At 36.5% G+C, this 23,553-nt stretch overlaps 1 protein-coding gene and 1 long non-coding RNA gene across 3 annotated transcripts in view; one reads left to right on the forward strand and one right to left on the reverse strand.

Moving 5' to 3' along the window:
- Nucleotides 1–274: 274 nt before the first annotated feature.
- The window catches only part of LOC122826647 (potassium voltage-gated channel subfamily A member 5), a 31,237-nt gene continuing 7,958 nt past the window's right edge, over nt 275–23,553 (reverse strand). For both annotated transcript variants that reach the window (XM_044108771.1, XM_044108770.1), the window contains one exon: nt 275–5,839. The gene's annotated coding sequence lies outside the window, so the exon portion shown is untranslated. The remainder of the gene's footprint in view (nt 5,840–23,553) is intronic.
- LOC122826651 lies at nt 14,844–21,903 on the forward strand. Its single transcript, XR_006369836.1, has 3 exons — nt 14,844–14,928; nt 16,193–16,259; nt 21,234–21,903. It is a non-coding gene; the product is annotated as an uncharacterized LOC122826651 (long non-coding RNA).

Below are 23,553 nucleotides of genomic sequence, written 5' to 3' on the forward strand. Positions count from 1 at the left end.
AGCTTCATGAGATGTATTATAGGTAAACCAAATCAACAAACCCATTACAGAAAAACACAAACGTGTCACTTTGGGAGTTTCATCAGTTATTCAAAGACAAAAATATATTTCCTATATTGAATGAGTCTGACACAAATACCAGAACAAGATTCTCTTTGCTTATAGATGCTGAGTTAAAGCGATTTTAAAACATTTTCTTCTGGAGCCTGATTTTAAATAAAGGTGATCTTTGGCGCCATCTGGTGGCGGAATAAAGAAGCTCACTCTTTCTCAGTGAGTCTTAAGAGTTTATTTCAGTTTATTTGATAACTCTTCTGCATATATGACCAACAACGTAACAAACAGGATTGTTGCAGTTAAAAACACAATGAAACATTAACAGGATGATGTGAAACACGTAAAACCACTGATACACACAGAGACGTTTGGCTTCTTCAGAGAAGTTTGGCAACTTTGTTTTCAGGAGGGATGTTGTCAGTGAAGGTACCTGGAGATCCGCTAGGAAGATGAAAAACGACTGAAGGCCGAGCACAATGTCTTCAGGTGGATCTGAACGTTGAGGAAGGATCCACATAAATTCATGCAGAAGGAAATGTACACTGAGCAGATGAGTCTACAAACTGAAAATATATCTTTTGAAGCAGCCAAGTTTGTGGATTCCGCTGTCTGTTTTTCTTAAGGTTTATTTTAGTATGACGACAGAAAAATGTGTGCAGTGAAGCAGATTTCTCCAACAACTGTTGATGGACATCACCTAAACTAAAACGTTTTTGTTGGAAAGTTTTAATTTTATATCTAAATGTAATACAACACAAGACATCTACATGTAAACAAGAAGGCTTTATCTTTAGACTCTGGATTTCATGAAACTGCTGGATGTGTTGCAGAGCCAATGATCAATCGATCAACAATGAAATAAAAGCATTGCCAACTGAGGAGGTTTTGCACCAAAAGCAAATCACCAGTTTAACTTACAACTGGCTGTTAGCTCTCGAAGGTCTTCAGAGGCACAACCCCTCACTGCGCTTAATGTTTGTTGGATCAGTTATTCACAGGACAGGGTTTTAACTTTTTGTCCTTCTAATAACTCATTTCATGGAGGGGGTGTCAGTAGGAGGATATATCTTTTGAAGGACCCATCTCCCAATGGGACTCGTACCAGCACCTTCTCTCAATGCCACACTTCAGAAGGATCTTAATGGGACGATGGGTCTTGCAAGCATTGGTAGAGTGCTTCCCTCTCTACAATGTTTGACCCCATCCTGTACAGTAAAACGGTATACTAAAATACAGTTTTAGTATACTGCAAACAATTAGGGCTCTGCGATTGGGGAGTCTCTGAAGTCAGCAAGTAGTGGAGTGTCACACACCTCAGCCACAACCCCAATTGTATTGCACCTAAGAAAGCCTTTTCTGCACCTGCCCATGTGACAGGCATGTTCTGATTTGGTGTTGGATGGGGATGTAGGGTGGCCTGAGATCATTGGCAGCACCATTGAGGCTGGGAAGGCTTGCTTGTGTGGGTCACACCCATAGTGGTGGGCTCCTGCTGTGTGGGCTATGGCTCCAGAGAATGTGACAGGCCAGCCATGGTCCACAAGGCCCACTCAGGACACTGGTGGACATCCCTCCCTCTTGACCTCTTAGGGGCTATCTCACCAGGGGGGACAGTAATGTGCCCTTCTTGGCCTGATCGTTTAAGTTCAGATGGCACATTCACATACACCATCTCAACACAAATTATTTGTACACATACACTCACCCACCCACACACATACACGGACAGACACAAATATAATCCAGATGGTTGAAAGCCATATTACTAGATTACACAGATTACTATCACATCGATGTGATTGGTGGCCCTCCTTGATGCTTGATGCAGTCTGGATTTTCTTAAAGTTAATCATGCAATGAAAATGCCATGACTCATCTTTAGGGGCACTCAGCTTTTGCAGGCATCATCTTTTGGGCAAGACCTTTGAAGAATTTGCCATTTTGAGAATTAACCTCTTGAAATCAGGTCCAGCTCATCATCATGTCTCAACATTAAAGCCGATGTCCTTGGTTTTGAGAAACATCTTGTTAAGTTCCCATCACTCTGACTTTCACTGTTTATTAATGGTCTATTTAATGCCATTATAAAATCAGAGCCAAAGTTGGTGGAAACGGAAAGCAGTTGTAGCAGTTTGTGGAAACCCCCCAATTTCCTAAAATACACAGGTCTCAGTATGAATTAGGCAGTGATATATAATAAATTATGTTCTCTATGTCAAGGCAATACAGCTCAAAGATAAAGTCATGTGACAATGGACCAGCCCTTTGGGGGATCAAACCTTTAGAGGGCCAGGCTTATGGAGAGATGTTTAAAATGTAACATCTTTTTTTGGGCTTTGACCTTTGAAATCCTAGGTTTCTTTGCCAAACCTTGGACTTAAAACCCTGGATGCGGAGAACCTGTCACAAAATAGACCTGTTCATTGAGAGGACTAAGCTTTGAAAGGAATAATCTTTTTGATGGCAATTCCTTTGAAAGGTCAATGTTTTGGAGGATGAAGTTCCTGAATTGTGACTCAGTTAACTGTGTTTTTTAACACCATATATCTCATTATTATTGAGAAACAGTCCATGATTTTTCATCACTTTGATTGCCACTCTTTTGTGTTCTGTTTGTGAACAGTCTTGGTATTAAACCAATGCCACAGTGACAGACAAGGTGGGAACTTAAAAACCACCAGTGCTAAGAAAGAACCGGTTTGGTGGAGCACGTCATACTTCAGTCACAGTCAGATTTAGGTGGTGATAGATTGAATGTATCCTACATGAAATATGCACACAGCTGATGTACAGTATATATCCACATGACGAAGGACTGGCCTACAAAGGATCCAGCTTTTAGAGGACCAGGTTTGTCCTGTTTCTGAATCTCTGTAATCTGAGTTATCTCTGTAGGACCTCTGTCGAGTCCTTGGAGGTTTTTGCCTTTGCACATTAGCATCAGTCTCAATTGGTGGCTTTTAAACTATCTTTTCATATTCAAGAAAACAAGATAATAAAAACCCCTCAAAGTTGCATGTTGATGAAAGTTTGTTTATAGCACATAAAATGTTGAATGTTTTGAATATATTTGGCTTTTTTTCTAACTTATGCTCTGACTGAGAATAATATTACATTGGCCCCTGAGTTTATGGATGTTCCATATAATTCTTAAGGTCCTACAGCAGTTTACCAAATTACTGTACATTTTAATGCCCATGTACACTTGGTGCCAAAGGGATATCTTTGGCACCAAATATATCCCTTTGGTGCCAAAGGGATATCTTTGGCACTCAAAGATATACTCAAAAAATAAATATACATCTCTGAATTTGCTTCACTGGAGCCACAAACTGAACCAGAATTCCCATGGATCGATTGATTTGATTTCATGATCAGTTCAATGGATCCAGTAAAAACGTAGGAGCACTAACAGAGGATGTTGTGCCAGGACTTAGGCTGAACATCGATCTACACAGGACATGGATAGCAGCATCAAGGAGACAAGGAACTCAGTTTATACGTGCAGAAAACAGAAGATAAGCAACAGAACAGGAGGAAATTCTCAAACAGAGCCCTTTTAATGGAAATTGCTTTGATTTTTAAAATAATGTTAGCTGCCAATCAAACCTCATTTTCTCTGTCATGTTGTATTAGATTAAAAAGCTTCCTTTTTTCCATTCTGTGGAAGACGTGTTACAGATTAACTGAATAAAGTTTGAGTATTGTTCCATTATGAGCAGAAACATGACCCACATAGTGGAGGGCTATTCGCACAGATGTTTTACATGCCCCCCCTTCACTGTCTTTGCATGTTAATCTGCATCTGATCAAAATGTAAACTGCTAGCATAACTATTGAAACAGAAAATGAAAAAAAAATCACTTCAGTGCAAGAACTTTTGTTCATAAAACCATATGGCACTAAATCTAAAGCACTAATCATAAACATTAGGTCTGCTAATGTTGAAGCACTGTCAATAGTATTTAGCAGAAGCTAATGCTGCTAGCGTTAAATTCAACCATGTTAATATGTTGACATAATATGTTACAACATAACACGTCACCCTCTGTTGGGACAAATTTGTTTTTGCACACTTACGTATTCGGTTTTACTTCTGGAAGAGATTATTTGAGGCAGATATTTCACTAATGTTTTAAATTTTATAGTTGTTGAGTATTGCTAACTACTTGAAGAATTCTTAACAGTCGATAACCAAAACATCAAGACATGTCAATTCAGTTTATTCAACTCAAAGTTCACTAAAACAACCAAGTAAATTCGCTCTTCAGAATTTAGAGGAAATTAAATTTGCTAAACGATTTGAAATAAGCTAAATGCCCACCACTGCTTATTTCCTTGAATCTTAAATGGTGTTTTCTACAGATTTCAAGAATTTACTTATTACTTTCCTGGCACTTTCAGGCCACTTTAATGGGATTTTTTAGGTTATTTATCATGGGAATGTTGATTACTTTACTGTATCTTAAAGGGAAGAACCAGGATTTCATGTTACGTTCTCTAAACCTTATAGAACTTTAAGTGCATGTTCCAACAACTCAAAATGTACTTAATGAGGCTATTTATTCGTTTTTTACCTGCTGCTTACATAATATTTTCTTGTAACTTACATGTTACCTTAAAGAAAATGACATGTTACTGAAAAGTAACTTACAAGTTCAGGGCAGAAACGCCCAAGTTTTAGGATAGTACATTTTGAAATGCAATTGAATATTACTAGAAAGCATGTTAATAACTGAAATGTAGGTCTTTAATAATTTCAATGAATGTAACCTTCAAGTTTTTGTAAAGTACCCTCTTTCAGGAAATTACTTTAAGTATTTATGAAAGCAACATGGAAATTCCAGGAAAGTGATAACATGTTTTTAAATATTTTTGTTAATTTGTGAGTGAGTTAAAAACCTAATAGAAATATTAAAATAATTGCGGTTTAAACTCAGCTTCAAGCTTTTTATCATTTACTTTAGACTCTGTTTGAGAACTCAGAGTGTTTTCCATCTTTTCTGGAGAACGAACTCGTTCCTTTTTCTGACTTCCCATTTCCTGATTGATATGTAGGTACAAAAGGACAGCAAGAAAAACAGGCCACACAACGGTAGGGAATACTAAACACCTCAGATTTAGGCGCCTGAACTTACAGAAGACATCACTTTAAAAGTAGCTCCAGTTGAGAAGAGCTGCTGTGTCCGTCCCAGACTGTGTGACCCTGAATGCATCGTCTCTGATGGCTTTGGAAGGGGGAATATCAGAGGAAAAACAATATCCAAGCATCCGTTCAAATTGTTCTTATTTTTTCCCCCTTCATCTGTCTCACATTGTTTTAGAAAAATAGAAATCAGAAAAACATCATTACAAAAATAAACCAAAATGTTTGTCCAAATTCTACATCCACATGACAACTTCACAGAAATATGGACTTATATTGCACAGCGAGGGATTTCCTTCAATAGGAAGTAAATCACTGACACGATTTGTAGAAAAAAGAAACACATTAAAACGATCCAAAGATGAAAATCCTGGATGTGTTTGATTGATTTTTTTCTTCGTTTCCACAGACAGACAGCAGCTCGATTCCCAGGCCCTCCTTCATCCGTCAGGAAGAAAAATAAAATCATCCAAAAGCTGCTCCAAGGGAAGAGAGTAAAAACCCAAAAACACAGGATGAGTTTTGGTTGAAGGCACAGAGATCCAAGAACAGGAATGTTGATGCTGACTGGAAGATGGTTCTGTTCCTGCGGTCCGATCGACTCCCCTGATGGTCGGAGGGCAGGGCTTCGACTCTCTGCAGAGACAAGAAACACGGAGGAACACAAGGATTTAGTTTCCCCTTTAGATCTCATTAGGGTTATACAAAACATATTCATTACATTTTATTTACACAAAATCTTTCTTAGATCATTTTAGTTTGCCCATTTCTGCCGATTTTGGGTTCCTTCATGAATGAGCTGTTTTAGACATTTTTGAAAAGCAGAAGTGGAGGCCCCTGCACAAACAACCAGATTGCAGAAAGTGGTTTCTGAATGGTAAGTCAACAATAAAATATTTGTCTTTTCCAGCAGCCATTGTACATCTCACCAAACATGCTGGAGCTCCGCTTGGGTTGCTATGTAACAGGTTGGACTCGGCCAGGGTTGCTAGGTAACGGCGCAGTTCCCATGGAATGTGACTTAACAATTCCCAACTATGTTATTTGTTAAAGTGCTGAATACTTAGTTTAGTGATGAGTAGGTAAATGAACATTTTGTTGGCCGTCAAGTCCTTTTGATTTTACGATTTTGGCTGACTTCAGAAAAGGTCCTAGTCAAAGTACATACATGAACCCAAATCAGAACTTGCTCCTCTAGTTGAATATTGGTGACTCCTTCTTTCCAACCTCACTCATTTTGAGTGGGTTTGGGAAGAAAGGGCAATTTGGGTTTCATTGCACAAGATGGCTGAATGCAAATGCACACCACACCTTAAAGATTTGTATGTGTAAAACATTTTAACTTGTTCCCTTTCCTTCTGAATCATTAACTAATTTGTCTTTATCACAAATTTGAAGCAAAATACAAACAAACTCCAAGATGCTGATAACAGGAAGGGCCCTTTATTGATGTAACCTGTGAGGTTTCACCAGGTCTTTATGCAGTTCCCCCCCACCTCAACGCCATCTTCCTCGAAGTTAATCCTCCCGCCTGCGGCAGATGGTCCAGGGAGCATCCTCAGCCCTCAGCAGCTCCTGTAGTTATGAATGATTGCGCCGCTGTGGGCATTAAGTTGGATCAGTGTAATCCATCGCAGCATATGCAGCAGCCAAATCCACTGGAGAGGAGGACTTTCCTTCGTCGATTTCCCTCCGTAGAGACATTCCTAGAAGGTCAGGAGGTGCTAGGTTGGCTCGTCTTTTTTCCTCTGATGCTCACTTATCACAGTATCAAGGCATCAATAGTCCATTCTGCGTCTTCCTAGCTCAGTTAGGCATTAATTATGCTAGTTTATAATGTGAACTAGTGGCAGCCATCACACTTCCTTCTTTAATCCACCTCCAGTTTGTTTGGGGAAGTGTGAATGTGTAATCAAACTCTGATTCGGACCAAAAAAGTAAATTCTGGTCCAACTTTAAACCTTGGTCTTGGTTCAGTGGAAGTGAACTCTGGTTTGGCTCAAATGTATATGTGAACACCAGAGACCACTCCAAAAGGAGGAAGTCAGCTACAGTGCAGGACAGTCTGGGTAAATTCAACCAATACAAACGTGCTAGCCTAACGCTAGCATGAGAAATGGCTTGTGGTCTTCTGCTACAGACAAAAGAGAAACAACCGCTAAAATCTGAAGCTACTCTATATTTGGTTACATTTGTGACGTAGGAAGATGCACTCATGTATTTTTTAGAGTTTTTGTGTCGTTTCCTTCTGTGGTTCTTGGTGCAGCGCCTCCACAGGCGAGGAGGAAACATTTTTTTCAAAGTGTTTGGTTTGTTTGACAATGCAGCGTGAAAGGAAACCACATCAGCTGAAAATGTAACAAATGGACTATCAGATGGGAAAACCCTAAATACCCCAAATCAATTACCCAATTATTGGTCCCTCTAAAACCAGGATGCTAACGAGCTAAAACTCAAAACTTTTCACACAAAATTTTGAATTCTTTTCTTTCTTTTATTAAAATTGCAGCAACTATTTAGTTTAATTGCAGAGTCATTGGTTCAAAATTAATATAGAAGTTTTTTTTTTTTTTAAATCAATCATTCCTTAATATTGGTGAAAAAGAACTAGTTCCACTGGCAGATTATTGTACTTATAAGATATTTTATACAAGATACTTAAAACAAGCTCCTTTATCTTGATAAAAACATTACTTGTAAGTTAGTTTTGTCTTTTTTTAAAGTGCGCTCGGATATTTGCATAGAAACTAGATAAAAAATAGTAAAATCATGTATTTTTTGCAGTGTAGTTTTAATTGGCAGCTTGTTCTGTACCTAACTTTGTGTCCACTAGGAGGAGCTGTAGGATCTCTACTGTACACTCCTGCTGACTCTAGTTGATCTGTGGTTCCTGATAAACAAAGATCTCTGGGAGTCAGAAACCCTCAGATCAGAACCGATCCGCTTCCTTAAATATTTGGGCTGAAACTGAACGCTTGTCTCACACACTCTCTGACCTTTTTCAGATGTTGGAGCTGTGACACTTTGGTGTTTATGCTCCAGTGGTCACATTAAACTGACGTAAAGATGAAGCAGAGTGGAGTTTCCTGAAGATAGCATGCGTTTTTCCATGTTTCCATGTTGGGAGCAGGCTGCAGAGATGAAGTCGTGTCCGTCCTGTTACTGACGCTGATGAAAATCAGAACGAAGCAGTTGGATGTGATGATTCACTGCTGAGGCTGTGAAACATCGCGCTAACCTGGAGGGCTCTTCTTGCTTTGTTTTGTTTTGTTGTTTTTGGCTGTCATCTCACAGCGGAGGACACGTTTTCTGATTCTGCTTCCACCTCATCCCTTGTTGCCACGGCGACGGCTTCCCAAAACCTGAAACAGCTGAGTTTGCACGCAGGCCTTCGCGACCTTGACCTGGCTCCCCCCCACCCTCTGACTCGGACGATAAGCGTTTTGCTGGAGGCTCGTTTGCAGCCGTCACTTCGGCTCTGCAGCAGCGTCGTGAAGTCGTGCAGCGAGGCTAATGAGCTGAAAATAAAAAATAAAACGTGACAGTGACGATACATCGAGTCCCAACTGTGACTGGATGCATTCAGTTCACTTGCAGGGAGGAATAACCATCCCGTCATGAGAAAATGCTAATTCAAAATATATATATATATATATATATTTTTTTTTTGCTTTCTTAGAGATTTTTACATATTTGTTGAAACATAATCTGAGAAAAAATCGGCCTTCTCCACGTCCTCCCTGAGCTACTATTGTCATCTGAAGAAAAGCACCGAAAACAACCAGTCAGCACCAGGAGGGGTGTCTCAGCGCTGTCAATCAACCTAGCGAAGGCACTGCTAACTGTGCTAATGGTGGAAAAACAACTTGTTGTTACAAGAAAACCATAATTAGTGCAAACTAGCCTTAGCATTCAGAACAGGCTCAGCTGACAGGGAGAAGCTGTGCTCTGCAGCAGAGCGTGCACACAGGCATGATTGACAGCGCTAAGACCCGCCTCCTGGCTCTGATTGGTTGTGTCTAGTTAGCACTGGGAGTACTGGCAGAAGCCAGAGGAGCTCAGTTTATAGCTTCAGTTCTTTCTTTTGTTCGACTCTTTGCTTGTTTGTTTAGGTTTCTATCTTAGTGTTATTTTTCCTTTGTGTTCATTTCTGGGTTTCTTACTGTCACTTTTCCCTCAGTTTCATAGTTAGAGGTTGTGAGTCATACAAACTTTTCCACTTTTTGTCATTTTATAACCACCAATTTCAAGGTATTTGTACCGCACAGCGCAAAGTAATTGCAAAGTTCTTTTGATTTGCAAAAAAATAAAAATAAATCTGAAAAGTGTGGTGTGCATTCACACTTACAATTCTTTGTAAAATCATGTTTTACTGAAATTGCTTCACATTCTTCTTAAATAGTTCAACCTGAGTCAGATTGGATGGAAAGCAATTGTTTTCATTAGTTTTAAATTCAGTTTTGCTGCCGTTTTTCATTTGCACAACTTTTATTTTGATCTATCCCATCAAATTTAGTTTCTGGTTGTAAAGTATTGGATTTATTACTACTTTTCTGAGGGATCCAGATTTAAAATGTTGGCATTCGCTTTCTAAAATCTGTTCAGATCCTTTTACTTTGGTCATATCTGTGTAATGATTCCTGAAGCCAATTGGATCAGGCTAAATCCTGGTGGCTGTAGCCGGCCCTGCTGGGATTTATAATGTCTGCTTTTAAGGACATAATGCTCAGCTTGGAACATGATCCATCAGTGAGGCTCAGAGTTTCCAAACAAAACCAAATATTCCTCCTTTTCTTATTGGGATTTTCAGGATTTATTACTAGCATCTAATTAATAAAATAAACTTCTCACTGTTACAATAAATTCAGCAAATATGAGGAATATTTTACTGCTATAAGTCCCCATGTTATAATAGTTTAAAAATAAAAACCGAATATAGACATTAAGTTATCTTATTGGTTGTGTTCAAACCTGTTTGCCAGGTATCTAGAAAATTTATTTTCCACAAACTTTTCCCCAGTGAGTAAAACCACCAAGGAAAATAAAGAGATGTTAAAATTAATATCTTACACGCAGTGGATAAACACATTAAACTGGAAAAACTCTGTTTAAAGTATTAGTGGGTTAAAAAAAATATTATTTTTAAAAAGTAAAATTACCAATTTTGAATTTGGTCCACCAAAAAAATAAAATAAAATAAAATAAAAATGACATCAAAGTTTTATACAAAAAGTAACAACAATCCATTTCTTAAAAAATATATTTTCCCAAAAACACAATTTGAATGTCTTTCTTTTAATAAAGCAAATGTGCAAAATTGTTTTTAATTTTGGGGGACACATTAATTTACACAACCACTCTGACAGAATGTCTAACTTCTTCATTTATTTTAACAACTGCATGCTTAAAATTTTATTTTAAATTGTTTTATTGTTCTTTCTGCTGAAGTGTTCAAGACAGAATCGGGTTAAATAAAATAAAATGGTGGCTCTTTGTTGGACTAAAATGTGTTGGTTTCCATTGCGCTGGTTCTGCTGGCCCGTTTTGCGCCTCATGGCGGAAGGAAAACGTCTTGCGCCATGTTGGCGTGCTCGGTGCTCGGTGCTCGTGCGTAACGGACAGTCAGTTGCAGGTGAGCGCGAGCTCACATTTGGTTTGTAAAATGTTCCTGTTGGCTGAGCAGAGATGTTCTCCTGTTGTGACAACTTTTCTGCTCCAGTTCATTCTGGTTATTTAACAGTCGGAGATGAATGAGAGAACATTCGGCGCTGCTCACAGCCCACGACTTCACACCCGCGTCCTCTCGGAGAGCGAAGTGTGATGGTGATGAGCTGTCGGGAAGACGGTCTGCTGCCTGCAGAGTCAAGGCCTCTGATTTATTCAAGCAGCAAAACCACCAGATTACACAGATCTACCTTTAATTTACATTCAGTTGATCATATTCCGTCTTTATGTTGATTTCCTTCACTGGAAGATTTGATGATATGTTACTTCATATCGCTCAATATATAGATTTAAATATTATTGATATTACACTGTAAAACAAGCATGTGGAACTAATTTTCTTGTTGGGCCAAATCAAAAATCTGAATGTTCTTAAAGGGCCGGTAGTGCCAGAATGTATCAATAAACCCAACTGTTAAAATATCAATAACTAGCTGTTTGTTTCAGCATTCAATAAGCATTTCTTAAAATTAAATAATATTGAGCATCTTTTCACACTGATCAATTAATACAGGATTTTGTGATTGTGTTTTTTGTAATCAAAATCACAGATTTTGTTGTGCTAGTTTAGAAATATCTGTAAAGAATGTATAATATTGAACATGACTTTTTATTAATTGCCATATCAATCATGGACTGTAACAGTAATTTTATGAGAACTATCCATCCATCCATCCATCCATCCATCGATCCATCCATCCATCCATCCATCCATCCATCCATCCATCCATTTTCTGTTGAAAATGGATGAAACCAGCTGGTTTCTCTCCAGCTACATTCTGGGCGAGAGGCGGGGTTCACCCTGGACAGGTCGCCAGTCTGTCGCAGAAAACTATACAATAAATTAAAAAAATAAAATGAATAATTTTGTCTCATTAAAGTAACTTTTTCTTGTAATTTTAAGTCTTTTTCTGGTAAAACTGCATCTTCATTCTAATAATATTATGACTATATTCTCATGACTGAAATAAGACTGAAATTAAAATTGCTTTCTTTCATTTGTAATTTCTGTTTTTAAAACAGAAAGCAAAAAAGGAAAAAAAGAGAAAAAAAAACAAGTAAAATTGGATTTGAAGTGAAACAAATTTGATTATTATTTGTAAGCCATAAAGCAGCCCTACAACAACTGATGGTGTCATCCAGGACAAGTCCTAAAATTGTTCATAAATTAAACTGTTAGCATCTCATAAACTGTCATACAGCAACTATCTTCAGTCAGAGGCCTCTTCAGATTAGTTGGAAGACTGACTGCTACGGGAGATCATTGCTGCCCACAACATTACCATCCACAACGACTCTTTGAAGATACTTTGAATGACATTTAATTTCCCTTTTGGGATAAATAAAGTACTTTTGAATTGAATTACAATTATGGAGGAGCAACAGAGATTCCCAGCTCAGGTGGGAGAAACTGTTCAGCTGTCAGTCGTTCACTAATAAATAAAGCAAAAATGTGTGAGTGAGAAAATGTTCTGCTCAGAAAAGACTCCAAAAACACGGTGGTGGCAGCATTATGCTAATTATATGTCAAAATGGCCCAGTCAAAGTCCAGAAACTGTATCAAAATTTGAAAATCAACTTTTACAGATATTCTCCAGTCAGTCAAACTGAGAGATTTCTTCATGTTGGTCTTTCAATAAAAAATAAAATTCTTCACAATCAGTGGTTGTGAAACTCAGCGGAGCTCTCTGATTGGCCGCTGGGAGCATGTGGCCGCGGCGTGTGAATACAAAACTCAACCTCAGCAGCTCCAATCCACGCGCACTCCCACTGCATCTATTTATATCTGGGGTGAGACATGCTGAGCGTTATTACTGAGTAATTAAATCTGTGTGTTCATGCATGACTCCTGTGGCACATGGAGTCAAACGTGCTGCTGTGATCCATCAGTTGGAAAAAAAACTAAAAATAAATGTAAATAAAAACAGAGGCTTATGTGACGCAGCCGTGGGGATAACAAATCAGGATTTTCCCTCTTTCGCCTCCTAAAATAGCTCACAAACTCAGGTAAGGGAATCCATTACTGACAAGCCGCAGCGTTTTATCCCTGATTTATCTGTCAGGTTAAATCAACAGTAATGTTTCCTGATTTATTGTTTGATTCAATAAGTGATTCAATATTGTGCGACAAAAGATTCTGGATAATTAGTCAGCTTTACAAACATCGATCAGAGGCTTGTGCTTGTCAACAACTTCCTCGTTGCTATGGTTACGCATCTTCCCAGGCAGAAGAAACTGAAAAAGTACCACAGCATCCATAAAGAAATTAAAAGAGGAGGAAAAATCCCCCGCAAAATATTTAAATTTCTTTTAATATATCAGAACTATTGGAGCAAGTAGATTTAACGGCGTTTGGTTTTAAAAATATCACACTTTCATCTGGTTTGGTTCGCTCACAGATTCCACCTTTCACAGTGTGTCAACGTCTTAATCACATCAAAGTTACAACAGCTGCATGTTTGGGGTTATCATCAGGTGATGTCCAATATGTACAGCGGCCCAGAAGGGTCAATAAATGCAAAGCCACAACGCAAAAGCCTGAAACAACAGAAGTCACAACACAGAAACAAAAGTCACAATGCAATAACAAAAATCTAGAATCGCCTCAATATGTGGAAATATCTTGTTAAAAAATTCAAAAGTGTTTTGATATTTTAGCATTTGTTTGCTGATTTTTTGACAGTGGGACCTTTCATGTCTCTTTTTCATGTTTTTCTGCCTTACTTTGACCTATTGTGTCTTTTGTTGTTTATTTTGTCTTTTAAGTTTTCATCTGCTGTCTTCCAGTTAGTGTTACAATCCCTCCAACCTGCTCCAGTAACCCCTCCATGAACTGCACCGTTGTTGCAGCAGAGCATTGTTAGAAACATGGGTTTACCAGTGACTTTAATACTGAATGAAAGCTTTTTTTATGAGAACAGATGGTCCCTAAACGATGGTCCCTTGTGTTGTTCTTTTGTTTTTTGGCTCTGGTGTTGGTGATAAACAGCGACAGCCTTTTTTTATTATGCTCATTACAGATTCTCACCCAAAATATTAATTTCGCTCTTATTTACAAACTTATTTTATGCAGCAACACCCTTCATGCGTTTCTACAGCAACACAACCCGATCAGCACAGAAAAATATGTCTCTGAGGATGCTTAATGTCCTGTATTATTACACAAATCTGCCCTGCTTTACTCTCTGTTCTTTAACAACACTCACTCCCACTAAATCAGAAAATATCAGCTGATCGACTGCAGAAAAGAGTTTTTTAATGTCTGCAGCAATTTTCAAAAATATTACTGAGCAATTTTTGTTAAAGGTATCATATACTATGAAAAAAAAGATTTACACGAGGAGTAGAGTAGATTTAGATGGAGCTGAGAGGCTCTGGACATGAGATTTGTTGACAACGAGAAAAATATCACATAATGCTTGTGTTAATCCTTTAATCTGCGTGTTTTAGTAGCCTGAAAACTAACATCAGGTCAAATTTCTGAGTTTTATAACTTGCCTTTTCACCTCAGTCATCTTCATGTGACCTTTATATGGGTTGTTATGCAAGTATACATTTAATATTTTGTCATTTGTGTTGCTGACAGGTACAAATTTAAAGTGCTGAAGGAATTGAAACACATGCAATAAATACAAAACCAGAAAATGTAAAAAAATATCAGCTTTTAATTTTAGTTTGTGTGATAAAGTTACCAGATCAGCAAAAACATAGTGGAAAGGTTTAAAAGTTATCTTTCGGTTTAAAATCCACCATCTAATGTAATAGCTGGGAAATAATGAGGATTTAGAAAGATACTACAACATTTGGATCATGTATTTTCAATAATAATTAATATTGTAATAATTTTAGATTCATGTAAACATTTGTTTCAGGGCGGAACTTTCGTTGTGCACTTTATGTTCCGGGGAGCAGTAGACGGGGAGCAGTAGTCGTCCGTTCCTTCGGACGCTAACATTTTGCTTCCTGTCCGAGGTCGGTTTGCTTTCAGCTGCTTTTAAAAGGTCAGAAAAGCGTGAACAAATTCACAAGTAATGCTTTACACGATTAACATAAAACAAAAGACATCTCCATGCTGACTTGACGTCAATATTTATAAAGTCATTTCAGACAAAAGTTTGTCTAATTAGCTACTTCCGGTGTAGTGGCCATTTTGTGCCTCACTGCGGTTTCAGTGTTTAATGGGGATGTCTTTGTTAAACTTTTGTTCTTGATATTCAAGGAAGCTAAAAGCTAAGAATATTGTGTTAAAAGGTTGTTTTAAAATGTATGTGACTTACTATTTTTGCTATTCAGCTCTGTGAATAAAATAAGGTAACACGTACAGACAAGAACCAGCTAACTGGACATTCACTCATTCACTCTGCGAATGAGTGAAACGTTTAAGTCAACTAAGCATCACCCAAATGGAAAATGCGATTGTTTTTGTGTAGAAATGTTAATGAATACAAATAATAGTAAAACATTTTTAAGAATATTTTGGCAGAAATCCATAAAAGTCATGTTGGCTGCAGAAGACTTGAGGCTGTGGCTCATTGTAGTTCACCTATGACCTTAAACATACAACCAGAGCTAGGGGAATGATTTGGGTGAAATCATATTTTGTGTTACAACAGTCTAGTCAAAGCATAGAGCTTAATCCAAGGTAAGTTTAGTATTATAAGCACTGTTCTACTTTTGTCATATGATGACAAGAAAGGCTTTGAATTGAATTATTTATTTATTTTTTTTACATTCAATTTGATTGAATCTGAGCTGTTATTCAAGAAAAACTCAGCCAATTTCTTTCTCTTTATATTGAAAGGTGGTATCTCTGCAGGAGATAACAGAGTACAGTGACCTACATCTACCCAGAGAGACATAATCTTATACCAAATTACTCAAAATGACTCCAGAGTGAAGAAAACCCAGAATGTGAATTTATATAAATGATTTTTCAAAAAGAAATAATGATATCTAAGACCCAATGAGGACCAGAAGGTAGCATGTTACAACCAATCACTTGTTCCATCTGCATTAATGGCAGCTGGAACAGCAACAGTTTGGTCCTGATGTGGTCCCTGTTTGCATACGAGCACCATCACGGTCACTGTGGGCAGCACCGTGCTGCACGCTTTGAAGCCGCTGATGCAGAAACGATGGCGGCGGCCGCTCATGTGGAAACGCTGCGTTCAGTCTGTCTGCTTAGATAACGCTCCACTCATGCCTCTTTGTTTGCTTGTTTTCTGCTTATTTGATTCCTCTCTTTCTCTTTCTCTTGGTTTTCAGGAGGAGCGCATTCAAACTGCAGAAACGGAGCTGAAGTTCAAATGAAGCCGCACCGGAATAAAAACAGGTCAGAATATCCTCTTAAACGAGTAAATGCGCCATGTTGTTACACTACAAACATGGCTGGTTGGTGCTATTTTCAGAATATTTTGGTTTTAAATGTAAAATATATATGCAACACATTCTAAATGCCCGTGGATGGATTTTAATGCAAGAAGTGGGTTTATTACAAAAAAGAAAAAACTACATAACAGGAAGCTTATTCTGTTTCCCAAAGCCATGTCGTCAAAAAAGTTATATTTTCTCAATTTTTAAATTTATTATTATTATTGATAATATGTTATACTAATATAAGTATTAATTGTTATACTTTCATGTAGTTGTTATCAGGTTTTTATATTATTTTTACTTCTATTTGTTTATATTTAATAGGTGTTTTTCTTAATGCCCATTTATTTCTTCATTATTTTTCTGTATTTTGTCTTTTTGAGTGATTTTTTTCGTATGTTTTTTCTGTACGTATATTACTTTTATTTAAATTTTAAATTCTATTTTTCATTTTTTATATTAATAAATGATGAATATGAATTATTTATATTATTTAGATTTTATTGATTTTTCTACATGTTTTACATTTTGCTGTTTTCTTATTATTTCTTGTAGTGGCTTATTATTAATATTGTAATTTTTTTACTTTTTAAATATTTACTCTCTTTACTCCTTTTTCCGTAATTGTTAAATTTAGCTTGTTTTCATTTGTTTTGAAATTGATCATTTATTTTGCTTAAAAGGTCAAACTTTCTTTGTTTTTCTTCTGAGGTTTTAAAATCAAAATTGCACGACGCAGCGCCTCCTGCTGTTTATCGCAGTCACCTTTTTAACAACAACAATCAACAAAATGATTTATCAGGAATCAGCGTTTGTGGCTGTCAAACATCCATCATCGTTAATCAGGAGGATTAAGATGGAGGTGATGTTTTATGAACGTGTGATGTTTAAGTCGATCCCTGTGGCGGCTCCGATGATCCCACTGAAGCAGAGCGAGTTGGGAACAGTGACAGGGATTAATTAGCCCTCTCAGTGGAGTTTACACAGATTTCACTAATTCAAACCCTCGCGATGATAAAGTTAACAGCTCTTCTCCGAGGCCAAACAATCAGCAGTTACATAAGCTCATCCGAGTCCTTATGTTTCCACGTCACGGAGCCGGCAGCTGAAAACTGGGAATCATCAAACTCTGATGAGAAGATTGCTCACTGTTTTACTGTCACGGCTCCAGTTAATAAGCCGGATTATGACTCCATGGTGGGGGTTTGCATAAAACCCACCACTTATTACATAAAATAAATTTTAAAAAGTCTTATTCTACATCACTAATTAGATGCTACAGTTCAAACTGTGATCATTATTTTTTATGATCACAGTTTGTCAAATGTGTGAACATTTTTCCATATCCTGAGAAATCTTTTTGTTGATTGTGCCTGTTAAAAGGGTAACTGAGATGAACAGCAGGGGGCGCTTTATGGTACAATTTTGATTGTAAAACACCAGAAGAAAAGCAAGGAAATTATTCTGACCTGTTAACCAACTAAAATAAATAATATTAAAAATAAGTAATAAAGAACCAAAATAAAAAAATAGAGAAAAAAGTAAAAAAAAAAATATTTTAAAATCTAAAAAATTATACAATATTAATAAATATTAAAAATAAAGAGGACAGTTAAAAATTGGCCTTCAAAGTAAAAGACCAAAGTACCAGACTGAAGACTTTTATGACCCTGTTTTGGTAGAGAGAGGGAAAACAGAAAAATTATAAATCATATAAATGGAAATGACCAAACTGGTTTTAGTTTATTATGTGTTTAATTGAATTATTTATTATTATCACAATCCCAGGAAGGCATTAATTTAGCGAGGCAACGTAAGAGGAAAAAAAAATCCCTCATGTTGCCAGAAGGGGGCTCCACAGCAATGAAGAACTTTCCTTCAAATTCAAAAATATTTTATTGATCCCAAACAGGAATTAAATGTTGTTGTAACTCATTAATTCAAAGTCTTCGAAGAATTACATAGTAACGGCTGTAGCAGTCTGTATTACAGCAAATCTGAAGAAGCCCCTGACTGAAGATACTCCGAATCTGCCCCCAAAATAAAAAAATTGGAAGACTTTATTTGCTTGATTTTAGTGTGGGGGCCGGCGAGTATTGGCCCTAAAGGTTTGGCTCTACCTTGTCCTGGCAACCTTTGGCGACCTTTGGCTACCTTTACAAAGGTAAATCTGATAATCCAACCAGATATAAGTTGATTTGATTTGCAGATGGTTCCTTTAATTTTAATTATTCATGAAAGAAATCATCAGTTTCCAGCTGGTTTTAACGGTATCATCTGGACATTTATAAACCCAAATTCTGGTTTATGTAACATAAAAATGCCTGTGGTCCAAACGGTACACGTGTTTGTGCATGATGGTGATTCAGAGTGTGAGGTGAGTTGACACCTGAGCTCCTCCATACAGAAGATTGGTTCTTATGAAACCTCTGATTACAGCAGAGGGGGACGACTGATGGCCAGCATGCAGTTTAACGCAGAACGCTCCACCATTCAGTAAACATGAAGCTGAATGTAAATATGTAGAGTAAAAATCATCAGGCGCTGGTTGATGTTAAACTGTGTGTACAGGCTGCACTCTTTATGCTTCACCGCCCATTTAGTCCATATATACTGTCTGAATTCACCTCCTTATCCAGGACTTTACCCAGAGCTCTGAGGTCCTTTCCTCACGCCTCGTTGAGAAGTTAATTCATTTCAACAAATCATTGCAGATGAACCCAGATATTTACAAATTTTAATTTTAATTTGAGAGGATTTTGGTCCATCCAGAACCAACAAACCAACCAGATTATGCATAGAAATCTAATTTATTGTCACGATAACAAATTTTGCTGGACAATAAATTATTGCGATAAATGATAATATTGTTGTTTTGAGACCATTTTCATGTAATATAATGTCATAATAATGCAGGAACACATTCTCAAATATAAATAAACTTTAAATTCTAATCAATATTTAATACTGGCATTTTAAATATCCAGAATAAATTAACAAAACAACAAATAAAATTAATTATGGAGTCTCTGTAAACAAAATTGTCTTTAAAAATGATTAGTTGAGACCAAAACAGCAGACTGAAGACTTTTACAACAAAAGTTGTTTGGTAAAAACAGAAAAAAGAGCACAATAATCAATTTATCATGCGATTAGTTGATTAATTGATTTATTGCTTAATGCGATAAATGAAAGCCTACATGATAAACCACAATTTTTATGGTCACTTTTATAATTACCAGAGCAGCAGAATTAAAAAAATCCTTTAAATATAACCTGACAGCACAAAGTAGGCGATAAAAGATCTCAAAAAGAAACAAATGATGCCTTTAACTAAAGAAAAGTGGACAACAAAGTTACATTTTTTTTAAGGCTTTTGTACTCATTATCCACTAATGTAGAAACCAATGAACAGCTGCGAATCTTCCAGGATCCGGGAGCGACCAACCGAACAAAATTACTCCAATAATGGGTCCGAAACTCAAAGAGGAACCATAAAGAACCCAGAAAAGTTCTGAGGCTAAAACCAGCAACAGTCAACAAAATCTCCTCTCACGTTTTCCGCAAATGCTTTGAATTCTTATTATATTTATTTAATTATTATTATATTTATTGACAGATATGGACACACTTTTGCTAATGCTCTAATAGTGGAGATAGCTTCTCATTTAGCGTTTTTGCTAACTTTGAAAACGTTTAGCGCACTTAGCTTCCTAAATTTTCCAGATAAATTTTAAAACGTTAATTTACTTTTCTGTTTTGTGAACTTTCAGTTGAATAAAATTTGACATCAGTGTTGAAGTTTTGGTTATCAAATTGTTCAAGTAGTTTGATGTTTGTATTCATGCTTTTATTTTGAAGGGGGTGGAGACTGTTTATGCTGCAGTTCCACTTCCTCTTCTCACATTCTTTCTCTCTCTTTTTCCTCAATTATGTTATTAAAACAAAGAACAAAAATACGATTATTATTTCATTTTATTAAAATTATGACTTTATTCTCATATTATAATTTTTTTTCTTGTATTATTATTACACTTTATTCTCAGAGTTTGACTTTGCAAAATGATTTTCTTCTTGTATTATGACTATTCTGGTGTTATTATGACTTCTCACATTATTGTGACTTTATTCTCATGAGTTTCTTTTTCTCAATGTTATGACTCTTTTACTTATATTTTTTTTATTAGCCTAGTTCTAGTAGTCGTACTCCTTTGTAATATTCAGAATTTGTGTGATATAAAAATAGAATACATTTTAAGGAGGAAACTTGTTTTTACAGGAATGTACCTAATTTTAAAACCTGCAGAAAATCAGGTGATTTTTACAAGAATCCTTTAGTGATGGTGTGATAAGAAAACCTGCATTTGAAGACGTTTTAGCGGCTCCATAAACCGCCCTGACGGATTCGTCTGGACGAACATGATGGAAGCTGAAAGCAGCATTTCCTCCGGAGTCATGGCCGGTTCATACTGTCCCATCTTTGCTCTCTGGCTGCTCTGCCTCTTTTTTCAGGCTGCACTGAAGCCTGCAGCTGAGGACTGGCGCTCTCTCTCTCTGTGTGTGTGCTCATATATATTTATATTTTTCTATGAATGTGTGTATTATGTAACTTCCTCTTTGCTTTGTCTCATGCGCTCGCAGCACTTTGCTGCCCTGTGCGGAGTCAGAGGTCACTGCAGACTGAAGCTTGCTTTAATCATCTCTGTGAATTCAAGCCTCTCCTCCATCTTTATATTCAGCCTCCATCATGTCTCCAGCTGATCCTCACTGTCACGTTTTTATTTCTGACAGTTTTAATAGTTTGAATCAGTCTGTGTGTACAAGCATGTAATTACTCGCTGAAATTTCCTCCGTCACGCAGGGCAGAAGATACCCGTCGGATGAAATGCATTAATGTGGATAAAAATAACAAAATTATGGCCCACTGTTGCAGGCATCGTTTGTGATGCAGCAGCCGCTCGGACCGCGTCTCATTTTAGTCATGGATGCTTTCCAACCGTCGCTCAGCTCTCAGTGAAATGAGACGTCGCTCATCCTGACAGCCGCAGATGTGGATTTCTGAGAGCATGTAAAAGTTTTATAATCTCTTTCACAAGTTTTGGAGGACGAGGCTTAAAGTTCAGGCTCAGATCTTACTGTGGCACCAAGACGAGGCTTTCGGGGTCAGAAAAGTCAATCAGAAAACACAGCTTTGGAAAAGTGTAAATAAGGGATAAACTTTTCAAAATGAGATCCACTTTTAATCAAACTGCTGCCACAACTGTGCATGCAGGATTTAGTATAAATAAAAAACAGTTAGTGAAAAATAGAAGATATTAATAATGTAACTGCTGTGGGAAGATCAGAAAAGTTTTTATTTTTATCTCAAATACTTTATTGACATTTCTTATTTTTTCTTTTTCCTAATATTAAGATATTATCTATGAGACTGTTAAATTTTAATTTAAAAAGATGGGGCCTAAAATAATTCCCTGTGGAACTACTGCTTCAATTATTTTCACTTAATACATAAAATCTGTCTTTAATGATGTTGAAACTAATATTCCAACAGGAGATGCTGACATTTTTAACCAGAAATGTTCATTACATTATCCGGTTGTTTAAACTTTGTTTAAAAATTTTTAAATTGAAAGTTTTATTGCAGAAATGTGGTTCAAAATTCACCTATTCTGTAATCTTTTTGTTTTTGTGGAACAAAACTAGAAATTATTTGCAGAAAATTTGATATTTTTTATATATGTGTATATATATATATAACATTTGAAATCAGACACATTTAGTCCTGATAGTTGCTTACATAAATATAGAGAAAAGTGAGGATATTTTACCCTAAATGCTTCAGTTTAATGAACATAAAGTGTGAAAGCACTGCATAGTTTTATAAAGTACGTTTTTGTTTTGCTGTATATCGATCTGAAAATGAACAGAACCTTGAATGAAGTTTATTATAATAACAATAAAGTAAATAATTGGTTCATTTTTATTTAATTATTTCACTGCTTCAGCTTTATTCATCGCTAAATAACTTTAACCTGAATGAAAAATAGGTGCAAATTGTTTAGAGTTTTCTCCTACATGAATTTGCTTTGTGAATCTGTTAAAAAATTTAATCAAAGAGAGGGAACGTATCGCAGGGCTGAATTTGCTGCATCATTTAGCATTTTGGTCAGATTTTCCCCAAGATGGTTTTATGTAAGTAACTACGCTATTTGGTTTATAAGATAGTAAAAGGTATTTTCTTTCCCATATTGAATCGTCTGTTGAGCAGCCATCAAAAACCATTTCCAACATGCAAACATCTCAACACTGCCACAAACCTTTGGCTCGATCGTCAAGCTAAAGTTGGAGCAAATTTACAGAGAACTCAGAAAAATGAACTAATGGGAGAGAACAGTTTAGATAAAAATCTAAAACTGTTTAAGTAAAAATGATCCAGAGGATTTTTGTCTCTCAGATGATCAGAAATCTGAGATATAAATCAGATTTTCTGTGTTTTCTCCGTCACTGAGCCTTTCTGGGTTGATTTTTATTCAGCTGCCAACAACAGACGGCTGCTACTAATTTGAATCAGCACCGGAATACACGGCAGCCGGACCTCTGCCAGAACTCCTGCTGACTGGACAGGTCCTCCTGGAAAGTCCAGTTAGATCTGGCTAATTGATAGATCCAGCAGCACACAGTCATTTCATTTTAGATCTCATTGCTTTATACGTGGGGAACTTTGTCTTACATTTAAACCTGTTGGAGCCTGAAATAAATGAAAAGGTTCCACATTATGGTGAAGTTTATGAAGAAATTCTGCTGCAACTAAAGCAAATAAATTAATGACTGAAAACTCAAATAATTCGAATAAACATCCATTTTAAAACTATGATGATGATTTTAGAAAAAATATATTTGCAACATTCTTCAAACAATCGATTTTTTAGTCAGAAAGACTTTTTTTAAAATGGTTATATGAAGATTTACAGCTTAAAACATTTTAAAAAGAAAACTCGGATAAATGTACTTTAGATTTTTAGGTAACAGTGATTTGTTGGAGAGAATAAGTTACAATCTACACTGATGCATTAAAAATATCTGCATCTCATCATTAAATACCTGTTTTTCGTCATAAGTGACAAAATTGAAACTGGAACCCCACAGGGAACCATTTTAGGCCCTCTGCCATTTTTTATTTTTTTTTTATTTTAATGATTCTACTGATGTTTTGTAAACATTTATCAAGAAAAATTAAACATTTAATGAAAAAT

Source organism: Gambusia affinis, linkage group LG23, assembly GCF_019740435.1.
Source record: "Gambusia affinis linkage group LG23, SWU_Gaff_1.0, whole genome shotgun sequence".
In the NCBI taxonomy this organism is placed as follows: Eukaryota; Metazoa; Chordata; class Actinopteri; order Cyprinodontiformes; family Poeciliidae; genus Gambusia; species Gambusia affinis.